This window comes from Suncus etruscus, chromosome 7 (assembly GCF_024139225.1).
Source record: "Suncus etruscus isolate mSunEtr1 chromosome 7, mSunEtr1.pri.cur, whole genome shotgun sequence".
NCBI classification, from domain to species: Eukaryota; Metazoa; Chordata; class Mammalia; order Eulipotyphla; family Soricidae; genus Suncus; species Suncus etruscus.
This window is the reverse complement of record NC_064854.1, coordinates 35761645-35775785: the sequence shown is the minus strand read 5'-3', so window position 1 is coordinate 35775785 and position 14141 is coordinate 35761645. Positions and strand designations below refer to the sequence as shown.

At 37.1% G+C, this 14141-nt stretch overlaps 1 pseudogene; it reads right to left on the bottom strand.

Moving 5' to 3' along the window:
* Nucleotides 1–1690: 1690 nt before the first annotated feature.
* On the bottom strand, nucleotides 1691–2991 carry LOC126013944 (G2/mitotic-specific cyclin-B1-like; annotated as a pseudogene).
* Between the last annotated feature and the right edge of the window lie 11150 nt (nucleotides 2992–14141).

Sequence of the window (14141 nt, the reverse complement as noted above, 5' to 3'; positions counted from 1 at the left end):
ATTACCCCCATGAAGATGTGAAAAAGGTGTCTGTAGTTAGTATACTTACAAATATGTATTTCCACTTTAGATGGCTTCTGTTTCTGAACTTGTATTTCTGTTCTTGAAACTGAGTCCTTAAGCTCAGGCACCTGATATTCATCTTGAGCTACAAAGGCATTTAGAGAAGGAAAAAAAAAACTAAATATATCCATTTAGAAACCAAACTGGGGAAAGGGGTTAGAGTTCGTTTCTTGCCTTGGTTTTAAGGCCAAATAGCAGTGTTCAGTTGCTATCAGACTCAGGAACCATGTGTGTTAGCAGGGATAAAACCTCGTGACCTGGGTAGTAAATGCTCTTCCAATAGTACTGTCTCATTGTCTGAAAATGATTTACCTCAAATTTATAACATATGGAAATATCAACTCATTTTTTCCTGCTTTATTTTTTATTTTTAATTAAACAAACAAGAACTAGTAAGAGTAAGTAAACTCTTCCATTGCAGTTGATCTCAAATTAATTCCTAGCACAACCAGAAGTCACCCCAGGCAGTGCCCTTCCCCTAAAAATAAAATTCTAGGCCTGAGGCTATAGTTTGGAGCATGACAGCACTGATGATGGGTCAGTGAGATCACATGGAACTTCCAGCACAAACCAGGTGGGAATTCACCCACACTGCCACAGTAACAAAACAAAAACCAAGTTTTTATTTAAGTGAAAGTTTGTAATAGTAGAAAGTAGATCGCTGAGATTATAAAAGCAAACACCAAAACAAATGGAAAAACAGGTGGAAGGAAGTGATAGACTTGAGCAAAACTTAGAAGCAAATTCTGCCAAGGGTAACTGGGCCCACCTGGAGCCAGTCCTATGAAGCAAGAGTTTTAAATGCCTTTCCAACCATGGTTCACAGTTCACATCAATAATAAAAGCCAGGTACACAAAACAAGTGCCAAACACACACACACAAAAAAATTATTCACATGGTAAGTTATGTCAGGAAGTAAATTAAAGGCATCTTTTATATCCTCACTATCACCATAATGTTTAAAACAACTTTTGTTACCCTAGGACAGGGGTGGCAAACAAGTTCAACACAAAGAGTCAAAATTTTAAACTGTGAGAGTCAGAGAGCCACACCACGCAGTGACCTGCCAAAACAGACAAACACTCACACAAAAGCAGATAATTTTAACAATAATATATTAACCACATTGCATTTTGCCATTTTGAGTGAGGGGTAAAAATCCTGCAGTGATGGTGAGGGTGTGCTGCATCTTCACACTAAGAACTAACTGCAAGATGTGATACAATGTGTGACACACTGGTTTTACCCCCCCCCCCCCCCGCTAGCTGGCTTGTGCAGTTGTTTCCGAGGGATGGGAGACGAGAGAATGCAGCCTGGGGGCAGGACTATGCGCTTGGAGATTTCTCCTCAGAGGTCCCTCCTCAGAAGCAGCAGAACAAAATCCAAACTTGGCAAAGAGCCAGAGTATACAAAATAATGATAAGAGCCAAAGAGCCACATTCATTTTGGCCGGGAGCCACATGCAGATCAAGAGCCGTGTGTTCGCCACCTCTGCCCTAGGAAATAGCCATGAGTTAAGATCTAAGTAAACTGGATGACAGCTTCATTAAAAGTAATGTAACATATATGTACAAATAGCACATGGTGCCAATTTTATTTGCAGATATAATACTCCATGTACACAAGTTACACCTTCATCACAGCCTTGCCTAAACTTTGAACTATTGTTGAATTCAGCTGTGCCAGAGTGTCTGATCTTAGCGCGCTTATATGTGGCATATTTGTTCTTGATAGTCTTGTGCATTGTAAAGTCGTTGTACACTACCATCAGATTCTTAGCCAGATGCTGCATAACAAGAAGGGATTCCTCAGTGTATGACATAAAATGCTGTAGCGTTGGTGTCCATTCACCATTATCAAGGATTTGCAGTGCTAAGCAAAAAGCCTCAGCAGCAATTTGAGATGGAGGAAAGTGCACCATTTCATAGTCCAGCATAGTTAATTCTGTCAGGTATTTGGCCACAGCATGTTGCTTAACATCAACCTCTCCAATCTTCGAAGAAAGTGTAGAGTCAGAGAGCAGCCTAAACCAAAATTTAAAGCTCTTAGAGTCTTCATTTCCATCTGTATGATTTGGTGTTTGGAGTAAGTATTGTCAGTCACAAAGGCAAAATCGCCAATTTCAGGAGGGTACATTTCTTCATATTTGCTTGCAATAAACATGGTAGTAACGCCAAAGCTGATGCATCTTGGGCACAGAGTTATTCTGCATAAACCGATCAATAATGGAAACAGTCTTATACATAGTCTCCTGCAACAACTGAAATTTCATCTGTACTTGGACTGGCCAGTCAATCAGGATGGCTTTCATGTTTCCACTGACTTCTCGACCAAAGAGGTATTTGGGCTTAATTGCTTGCTCTTCCACCAGTTGTCTCAAGTAAGCATAGATGTCCTTCACATATTAACTACAAAGGTTTGGATCAGCTCCATCTTCTGCATCCACATCACTCACTGCAAGAATCACATCTGAGAACGCCTGACACAGATACTCTTCTGTAGGGGCACATCACATGTTTCCAGTGGACTGGGAGAGGGAGTGTCAACCAAAATAGGCTCAGGCAAAAGCTTTTCTTCCTTAACAGACTCCAGGTCCAATTGCGGCTGGCTCAGGCTCAGACTCCAGCTCGGGCTCCGCCTCTGGCTCTGGCTCTGGTTCCAACAAGGTTGCCTTTTCCAGAGTTTGTGGGCAGCTTTTTGGGAATAACTTTTCCAGCTGCTAAAGTTTTGGCTTCATTTTTCAGAGGCATCTTGTCCAGGGCCTATTCACAGACTTTGTTACCGATGTCTCCCAGCGCTGTTCTTGGCATACGAAGGGGCTTGGAGGCCTCGGCCGACGCCAGGGGCATCCTCTTGGCGCCTGCCATAGGAATCTTGGTCTTATTTTCAGCACTCATTTTCATATTCCTGGTAACCTGGAGCACCATGGTGTCCTCTTGACCAGGCAGAGCACAAGACGGGGAAAATAGGGCTCAGGACGAGCTCCAGATGCAAGATTCCAGCCAGATCAACAGCCAGCTATTCCTCTGCAGCACGTCAACTCATTTATATAAAATATAATTAGTCACATAAAAATAAATTTTATGGGATAGTATTAAAATTTACTGATATTTCATGAATTACACAAGCATTAACTCTGCTTATTACTACTCTATTTTCCTGTTTTTATATATTGAAATCAATCATAAAACATGAGCAAAAAGTAGAACTACACCATGGAGATAGGAAAAAGGTTTCTATAATTAGGATACTTACAAATAGATATATCCCCTTTGGATGGTTCGTGTTTCTGGACTGTCATTTGTGTCCTTGAGGCTGAGTCTCATAACTAAATAACTAAGTTTCAGCTCATAACTAAATTTACATGGTCACACATGAAAATGGAAGCGTTTAATTTGAGTAGTTATCCAAGCACTAACGCTATAATGACTATGTTAATTCTTTGTATTTCATTAATTACCCAAGCACAACTCTATTTTCCTAAATGTTTGTACCTATGCTAAAAACAAGACACCGGCAGGATGTAGAACTAAAATTTCTTTACCCTATGAGATAATAAAAAGGTGTGTTTAGTTAGTATACTTACAAATAGATATTTTCTCTTTGGATGATTTATGCTTTAGGACTGTCACTTGTGCCCTTGATACTGAGTCTTGAACTTCAGGTGCCCAATATTCATCTTGAGCTATGAGAGCTTTTAGGGGAAAAATAAAAATATAACCATTAAAACCAAATTTGGGGAAGGTTCTTTGTTTCCTGCCTTAGAGTGTGGGGTCATAACCTGGCAGATCTCAGGCTTACTCTTGTTTGACTCAGGATACAATAGATAGTAGTAGGTATCAAACCAGCTGAGCTAGAAAAGGCAAGTACTCTTCCCATTCTACTATTGGTTGCTCTGACCATGAAAGTAATAACAATAAAATTTCAAATCCTTATAAACATAACTAAATTTACATAGTCAAACATGAAAACAGAGCATATAAATGGAGGTAGATGTTCAAATATCCTTTGTATTTCATGAATTACACAAATGTTAACTCTGCTTTGTGCTACTCTATTTTCCTTAATGTTTATTCATACAATAAAAACAATCACATATCATCAAGGAGGTGAATATGCTCAAACAAGGCCACTGCCATGAGAAAAAAGAACAGGTAATCTGTTGTGACAGCATACCAGTTTTGAGCTGTAGATAAAATTTGGAAACAAAAGCATCAATTTGAACTGAGATGTGTGCTCTGGGGCAAGAGTACAGCCATTCCACTTTTCTCTATATCTGCAAATTTCTTCTAGTCAAGGAGCTTCCCATAACACATAAAAAAATACCACTATACTGCAGAGGTCACAATGGGAAAACCATGTGGAGCTCCAATACACTTAAGTTAACAATGATGGTAGTTCTGAATACCCAAATAGTATAAATCACTTATATAGCCTCTTGGTAAGGACTTCAGAGACGAAATGTTGAGGATATGAAATGTACAGTCAATAAAACTCAAGAGGATATGACGTAAAAATGAGAAAACTGAAATAACAGAACTGAAAAACAAGGTGGGCAAAATAAAAAACTCATCAAAGTAACACATGCTGAGGACACAATGAGTATCTAAAAGATGAGCTGCAAAACACCTCAACAGAAGTTGGAAAATAGCCTTAAAATAAAGTTACAGAAGATGTAAAAAATCTCTAAAATAGGTGAACAGATGACAATAGACCTTTAAGATAAATCCAACAGGAGTAACATAAAAGTCATTGGGACCACAGAGGGCCAATAGAAAACTCATATGAAGAAGCAACATTTGGGGCCAGAGAGATAGCATGGAGGTAAGGTGTTTGTCTTGCACTCAGAAGGATGGTGGTTCTAATCTCGGCATCCCATATGGTCCTCTGAGCCTGCCAGGATAATTTGAGTGTAGAACCAGTAGTAACCCCTGAGTGCTGCCAGATGTGACCCCCCCCCAAAAAAAAGAAGCAACAGTAAAAACACATCATCACTGAAAAGTTGCCAGAAATGAAGAATGTTAGCATCTGCATTCTGAATACCTGAGAAAGTATCAGCTAAAAGAGATCCAAATAAAAGCACCCCAACACATATACTAGTCATAGTGATGAAAGCCATAGATAGAAATAGTATGCTAGGGGCCAGAGAGATAGCATGGATAGGGTGTTTGCCTTGAATACAGAAGGACAGTGGTTTGAATCTCAGCATCCCATATGCTCCCCCTGAGCCTACCAGGAGCGATTTCTGAGCATAGAGCCAGGAGTAACCCTTGAGCACTGCCAGGTGTAACCCAAATACCAAAAAAAAAAAAAAAAAAAAAATAGTATGCTGAAGGCAGCAATATTGAAAATGGAATTACTTTTTAAAAAATCCTTTAAAAGCAAACAACTCCCTTCAAAAGGTAACAATGCCTACAAATTTAAAATCACCCATGTGTCAAATCTCCAACCCCAGGTGAACAAGTCTGAATCAGGGTCACACATGAAATAATTCAACCCAGGTTGAGGGTGAAACACGCATAATATGGCCATCTTCTACCTTTTGTCTCCTGGAAGCTGCCTGCCAGAAATGTTTTTATTGAGTACAAAGACCACCCCCAACTGGGGAAAAATAGAGACAAGATACATAATAGAAGCAGATAGCTCAGGTTATCCCGATCCTTTCCTCCCCCCAGGTTTACATATAAGACAATATTTATTTTGAATGAAACCAAGCTGTATACAAACAGATACAAAGAAACCAGGGATGATTTTTGTTATGGGTAAAATAAGGTGTAACCTAACATATAAATACAGTCACCATGTTTGATCTGGGCCAGCTTTATAGGCACACTCTTTTCTCAAACAAGATGTAAATCAAGCCATGAAAGACTATTGTATTGCTCCACCATCCCATGCAGCACAAAGCTGGCTATCTCAGCAGGAAAGGTTGAGCCAAGCCCCCAAGCTGCCAAAGTCATGCTTCCTGCTTCCATCACCCAGAATCAATGTTTCCCTGATGGTTTGCCTCATTATTGACACACTACAATTCCCTGTAGGGACATCAATCTGACCACATTTCAGGTTTGCTAATTGTTGAGGTGATATCACCAGGGCTTTTTTTTTTTTTTTTTTTTTTTGGAGCAAATATGGGCACTCTCTGTCATATATTCCTTCTTCTGAGAGAGCCTGAAAGCTGTAAACATGCCCACAAATGCAGTCACCATGTTCAAACTGGGCCTTCTTCCAGGAGGCCCAGCAGCTGAATATATGTCCCTAAAATTTGTAGTATTGTAGCTTTAAATTTCTGGACAACTTTATTTGTTTTATGTTTTCATCCCTAAATAAACACCCCAATTTAACAGACTGAACATATAATAAGAGCTACCTAAACCTCTGCTATTGTATTAATGACTTCATTGGTGACACAATAATTTTCACAAATGAGCTTGTTTGCTACTGTATTTTATTATTTTTTCTTTATTTTTTCTCTTCTCTTCCATATTATTTTTATATTTTCTTTCCATTTTTTCAATAACTTTGCTTTCACTTATCTGGAAATAAATGTATTATGATCAACTTTGTCAATTAAAATTTTTTAAAAAAGCTGGAGCAGTCATATTAATATCAGACAACATGAACTCAGGCTTAAAGATGTTATAAGACACAGAAAGTGATTCTTAATAACCAAGGGACATGTACATCAAGAAGAAATAACACTGGCAAATATATGTGGACCCAATGAGGGGCAGCAAAATACTTAAAATAACTGATAATAAATCTGAAGAAAGACATCAAAAGCAACACAATAGTTGTGGGAGACTTCAATACTACTTTGTCACCTCTTGATTGATCAATCAGGTTAAAACTCAACAAGAATAATATACTGGCTTTAAAGGACTATATTCAAGAGAGGGTTTAGTATATATATATATATATATACATAAAAATATGTATAAATATAGGAATTTTCACCCCCAAAGAGCTGAAAACATATTCTTCTCCCGGGCACTTGTGACATTCTTCAAGATAGATCACATTCTTGATCACAAAATATACTTTCATAAATCAAGAGGATAGAAATTGTATCAACTATCATCTTAGACTATTATGCACTCAAAATAGAAGTGAATTACAAACAAAAATTTGGAAATAACTTTAGCATCCTGAAATCAAAGAGCTCATTACTGAACAATCAGTGTATTATAGAAGAAAACAGAGGAAATCAAAAAATTCCTGAAAAGAATGAGTATACTAATTATCAGAATTTGTGGGACATAGCAAAAGAGATACTAAGATGAAAAATTATAGCTTTTCAATCATTCATCAGGAAGGAAGAAAGGGCCTATAAAGATAATTTAATAAAATAGTGTAAATTGGAAAATGACCAACAAAATAAGCCAAAAGTAGGCAGAAGGAAATAATAAAACTGGGATAAGATCAATTAACTGGGTACACAAAAAAACTATCCAAAAGATCAATGAAATCAAGAGTGGGTTATTGGAAAAAATAAACAAGATCAATAAATCATTAGCAAGATTCACAAAGCAAGAAATAAAAACAATATTGAATCAGAAATGAAAGAAGAGATGTCGCTACATAAACTACAGAAATTTAAAGGATAATGAGAAATAACTTTGAGAATATTTATACCATAAAACAAGAGAACCTGAAGAAATAGTTGGATACTTAGACTCCTATAATCTCCCAAGTTTTAACCAAGATGATGTGGAATACCTGAGTAAACCTATCACAATCAAGGAAATTGAAATGTTAATCAAAATGCTTCCCGAAAACAAAAGCACAGGTCCATATGAATTCTCTAGTGAAATTTTTGTTTGTTTGGTTGGTTTTGGGTGGGAGGGTCACACCTGGTGGCGCTCAGGGGTTACCCTTGGCTTTGCGCTCAGAAATCACTCCTGGCAGGCTCAGGAGACCACGTGGGATGCCTGGATTCAAACAACTGTTCATTCTGGATCAGCTGCATGCCCTAGTGATTCATTAGTGAATTTTTTCAAACCTTACTGCCAATTGTTTTTAAACTCTTTCAGGTAATTGAAAAAAACAGAAACACTCCCCCCACAGTTTCTATGAAGCTGACATCACTCTGATACCAAAAGTAGAGATATCACAATAAAATAAAAGAGAGAATGAAAGGAACTTTTCTCAATATAGATAAGGCCATCTACCACAAGCCAATGACAAATATCATCCTCAATGGAGAAAAACTAAAAGCCTTTCCTCTAAATTCTGGTACAAGACAGGGCTGTCCTCTCTCACCACTACTGAAAGTACTTGCTATAGCAATTAGGCAAGAAAAAGATATCAAGGGAATCCAGATAGGAGAGGAAGAAGTCAAGCTCTCACTGTTTGAAGATGACATGATACTCTACTTAGGAAACCCTAAGACTCTACCAAAAAGCTTCTAGAAATAATAGATTCATATAGCAAGGTGCCAGGTTACAAAATTAACATGCAAAAGTCAATGGCCTTTTTATACACCAAAAATGATAGGGAAGAAATGGACATTAGGAAAACAACCCCATTCACATTAGTGTCACACAAACTCAAATATCTTGGAGTCAACTTGATAAAAGACATGAAGGACCTATACAAAGAAATCTATAAAACACTAATTCAAGAAAAAGGAGGACACTAGGAAATGGAAACACATACCCTGCTCATGAATGGCAGGATTAAAATAATTAAAATGGCAATACTCCCCAAAATATTGTACAAATTTAATGTGATTCCTCTAAAGTTACCCATGACATTTTTCAAAGAAGTAGATCAAACACTTCTGAATCCATCTGGAACAATAAACACCTTCGAATAGCTAAAGAACTCCTTGGGAAAAGGAATATGGGAGGCATTACCTTCCCTAACTTTAAATTGTATTACAAAGCAACAGTTATCAAAACAGCATGGCATTGGAATAAAGACAGTCCCACAGATCAGTGGAATAGACTTGGTTACTTAGTGAATGTTCCCCGGAATACAATCACCTAATTTTTAATAAAAAAAAAAAACTAAGAAATCCTAAATTGGAGCAAGGAAATCCTCTTCAACAAGTGGTGTTGGCACAACTGGATAGCCATTTGCAAAAAAAGTGAACTTATACCCCCGCTAACACCATGTACCAAGGTCAAATCCACATGGATGAAATGCCTTGATATCAGACCTGAAACCATAAGGTATATAGAACAACATGTAGGTAAAATACTTCATGCAGGGGTCTCAAACTCAATTTACCAGCAGGCCGCAGGAAGCAAAGTCGGGGTGATCCTTGAATGCAAAGTCAGTAGTAAGCCTTGAACATTGGGGGGTGTGACCCAAACAACTAAAACAAACAAAAACAAAAAAAAGATTCCTCTAGGGCAGGGCAACAAAATGTTGTAAGGAGGGCTGTTTGTGGCCTGTGGGCCGCAAGTTTGAGACTCCTGGAGGCATCTTCAAGGAGGAAACTGCACTCTCCAAACAAGTGCAAGCATAGATAAACAGATGGGAATATCTGCACCTCAAAGGAAACAGTGCCCAAGATACAAGAACCACACACTTAGTGGGAGAAACTATTCACCCAATACCCATCAGATAATGAGCTAATATCCAAAATATACAAGACACTGACAGAACTTTACATAAAAAAAAATCTAACCCTATCAAAAAATGAAGAGAAGAAATGAACAGACATTTTGATAAAGAAGAAATACAAATGGTCAGAAGGCACATGAAAAGATGCTCCACATCACTAATCATCGGAGAGATGCAAATCAAAACAACTATGAAGTACCATCTCACGCCACAGAGATTGGCGCACATCACAAAGTATGAGAACAAGCAGTGTTGGCGGGGATGTGGAGAGAAAGTAATTCTTATTCACTGCTGGTGGGAATGCCATCTAGTCCAACCTTTATGAAAAGTGATATGGAGATTCCTTCAAAACCTAGAAATTGAGTTCTCATAGGATCCACCTATACCACTCCTACGGATATTCCCTAGGAACACAAAAATACAAAACAAAAATCACTCCCTCACACCTATATTCATTGCTGTGCTATTTACAATAGTCAGACTCTGGAAACAACCAAGATGCCCTTCAACAGATGAATGGCTTAAAAAACTGTGGTACATATACACGATGGAATAATATGCGGCCATCAGGAGAGATGAAGTCATGAAATTTTCCTATACATGGATGTACATGGAATCTATTATGGTAAGTGAAATAAGTCAGAGTGAGAGAAATAGAAACAGAATAGTCTCACTCATCTATGGGCTTTAAGAAAAATAAAGGGCATTTTTGCAATAATCCTCAGAGACAAAGAGAGGAGGGCTGGCAGGTCCGGCTCACGACATGAAGCTCACCACAAAGTGTGGTGAGTGCAATTAGAGAAACAACTACACTGAGAACTATCATAACAATGTGAATTAATGGGGAAGTGGATAGCCTGTCTAGAGTACAGGCTGGGGTGGGGTGGGGAGAAGTGAGATTTGAGACATTGGGGATGGGACTTGGGGATGCACTGGAGGGGGGGGGTATTCTTTACATGACTAAAACCCAACTACAATCATATTTGTAAACAAGGTGTATAAATAAATATATTAATAAATAAAATAGGGGCCGGGCGGTGGCACTGGAGGTAAGGTGCCTGCCTTACCTGCGCTAGCCTAGGAGACGGACCGCGGTTCGATCCCCCGGCGTCCCATATGGTCCCCCAAGCCAGGAGCGACTTCTGAGCGCATAGCCAGGAGTAACCCCTGAGCGTTACCGGGTGTGGCCCAAAAACCAAAAAAATAAAAAAATAAAATAAAATAAAAAATAAAAATAAAATTATTTAATATATAAATATAAAATAAACATGTGTAATATGAATATAAATTGGTGATTATTAATTTAATGTTATTTTTAATATTATTTATTATTGATAATTAAAAGATAATTACAAGTTAAAATCCTTGATGAACACAGATGCAAAGACCCTTAACAAAATAGTAGCATATAGATTCCAACATCTCATTAAGAAGGTCATACACCATGACCATGATAAGTAGGATTGAATCCAGAGATGCAAAGATAGTTAAATTTATACAATATACCAGGTATATATAATGTACCAACAAGTCAATCTCTATAATATACCATACCAACTAAAGAAAATATAAATATTATATGATCATAACAATAGATGCAGAGAAAGCATTTGACAGAGGTCAGCTCCTATTAATACAACAAGATGGGAATGGAAGGAACTTTCCTCATTATAGTCAAAGCCATTTACCACGGCCCACATTAAACATTATACTCAATGAGGAAAAACTAAAAGCCTTACTTCTAAGATCTTTCACAAGACAAGGTTGGTCCATCTCACCACTCATAGTCAACATAGTACTGAATTACTTCCCATAGCAATTAGACAAGAAAAAGAAGTCAAGGGTATCCAGATAGGAAAAGAAGTCAAACTCTCACTGTTTGCAGAGACATTATATTTATTAGTCATAAAGACTATTAAAAAGCTTCTAGAAACAATAGATTTGTATACTAAAGTGTTAAGTTGCAAAATTAATGTACATAGCCTTTCTTTATAAAAATAATGAAAGAGAAGACATTAAAAAACAATACCATTCAAAACTGTGCCTAATAAAATTAAGTATCTTGGAGTAATGAGGTGAAAGTCTTATATAAAGAAAACTACAAAACACTACATTAAAAATATAGGAGGACAAAAAAAATGGGAGAGACACCCTGCCCATGGATTGGGAAGATTGCAACTTTCAAAATGGCAATGTTTCCTGAAATATTTTACAGATTTAATACAATACCTATAAGGATATCCATAGCATTTTTCAAAGAAATAGGTGAAACACCACTAAAATTCATAATAATAAATCTCCAAGAATAATTAAAAGAAATCCATGTAGAAAAGAAGATAGAAGGCATCATTTCACCCATCTTCAAACTGTACTTTAAGTCATCAAAATAGCATAGTATTGGAAAAAAGACAGACCCTCAGATCAGTGGAATATACTTGAATATTCTGAGACAGATCAGCAGGTATATAATAAATTATTCTTTGATAAAGAGACAATAAAAATGAGTAGAACAAAGAAATCCTCTTTAAAAAAGGGTATTGGGAAAATAGATCATTTACATGCAATAAAGTGAACTCAGACCTCTAGTTAACAGGAAGAACAAAAGTCAAATCAAAATATATTAAAGACCTTGACACCCGACTGGAAACAAAAAGATACATAGAGAAAATGTAGTCAGAACACTCCATGATATTGAAGCTACCTTCAAGGAAGAAATATCACTGGCCAAGAAAATGAAAGCAAAAAGAGAAATGAGAGTATATCAAACTAGGAAGCTTCTGCTTCCTAAGAAACAGTGACTAGGATACAAAGACAGAATGGCAGAAATTGTTTACCCAATACAGTTTGATATGAGGTAAATATCCAAGATATAAAGGCACTAGTAGAGCTTGGCAAGAAAAAAATCCAAACCCATTTAAAACTGGGGAGAAGAAATGAACAGATATTTTCTCAAATATAAGTGCCAGTGTGAATATGAAGAAAGAGGAACTTTCATTTACTGCCAGTGGGAATGTTCACTGGTCCAAACTTTTTGAAAAAGAATATAGATATTCTTTAAAAAAAAAAAAACTAGAAATTGATGGGGCAAAGAGATAGCATGGAGATAAGGTGTTTGCTTTGCATGCAGAAGGGCGGTGATTCAAATTCTAGCACGCGATATGGTCCCCTGAGCCTGCCAGGAGTGATTTCTGAGCACAGAGCCAGGAGTAACCCCTGAGTACTGCCAGCTGTGACTCCCTCCCCCCCCAAAAACAAAACAAAACAAAACAAAAATTTAGAAATTGAGTTTCTATATGAGCCAGCAATACCAAGGATAGGAATATACCATAGGAGCAAAAAAAAAAAAAAAAAAAAAAAAAAACCACACACACAATGTAGAAAAAACTCTTAATCCTTATGTTCTTCACAACCTTATGCACAATAGCTAGAATCTGGAAACAATCAAAGTGCTTGAAGATGAGTGGCTAAGGATACTGTGGTACATCTAAACAATTGAATACTAAGCAGCTGTTAGGAAAAATAAATCATTAAATTTGCTTCTCCGTGGATAGATAGAGAGTAATCTGCTCGTGAAGAGAGCAAGGGATATAGACATAGAATGATTGCAATGATGATAATGTGGGAATAATAAAGGTGGTATGGTAATATATTCAGAGATAATACAGATGAGACCAGGAGGACCAGTTAATGCTAGAAACCATGCCACAAATAATGGAGCCATGTTGTTTGGAAAGAGAATGCTATGGCAATGATAGTTGAAAATGATAACTAGAAAAGAATAAGGTGCTGAAAGGACATAAAATGATGGGCAATAATAACCCTCTGTAACCATATTGCATATCATGATGACTATGAGGGGAAAAATAAGAGAAATGAATGTGAGAGGCAGAGAGACAGAGACAGAAAGATATAAAAAATGTCTGCCCTGTACACAAGCAGAGGAGGGCAGAAGGAAAAATGGGAATGTAGGTGGTGGCAAATGTGCACTGGTAAAGGTTGTTGTATCTTTAAAGAAAAACATAAACAAAAACAAGAAAACAAATTATGAACAACCTAGTATCATGGTGTTTATATATTTACTTTAAAAAATACATCTGCAAGATGGTGAAATAGGATCCAATTACCCCATACAGATAGAAAAAAGGTGTGTGTAATTTAGTATACTTACAAACAGATATTTTGTCTTCTGATGGTTTCTGTTTCTGGACTCTTACTTGTGTCCTTGAGGGTAAGTCTAAAATATCAGTCACTTGTAATGCATCTTGAGCTATGAGGAAATTTGGCAAAGAACAAAAGATTCTAAAATTAAATTTTTGAAAGTGTTCTTTGTTTTCCCCCCTTTGGGTTTTGAGATGTACTTGGAAGAGCTAAATGCTCGTACTTATGAGACTCAGGATATAATATTTAGTACTTACTATGGATCAAACATAATGAACTGGGGAAGGCAAATACACTTCCTACTCAACTGTTGGGTTGCTCTGGCCATGAAACTACTAGCTTTTAAAAT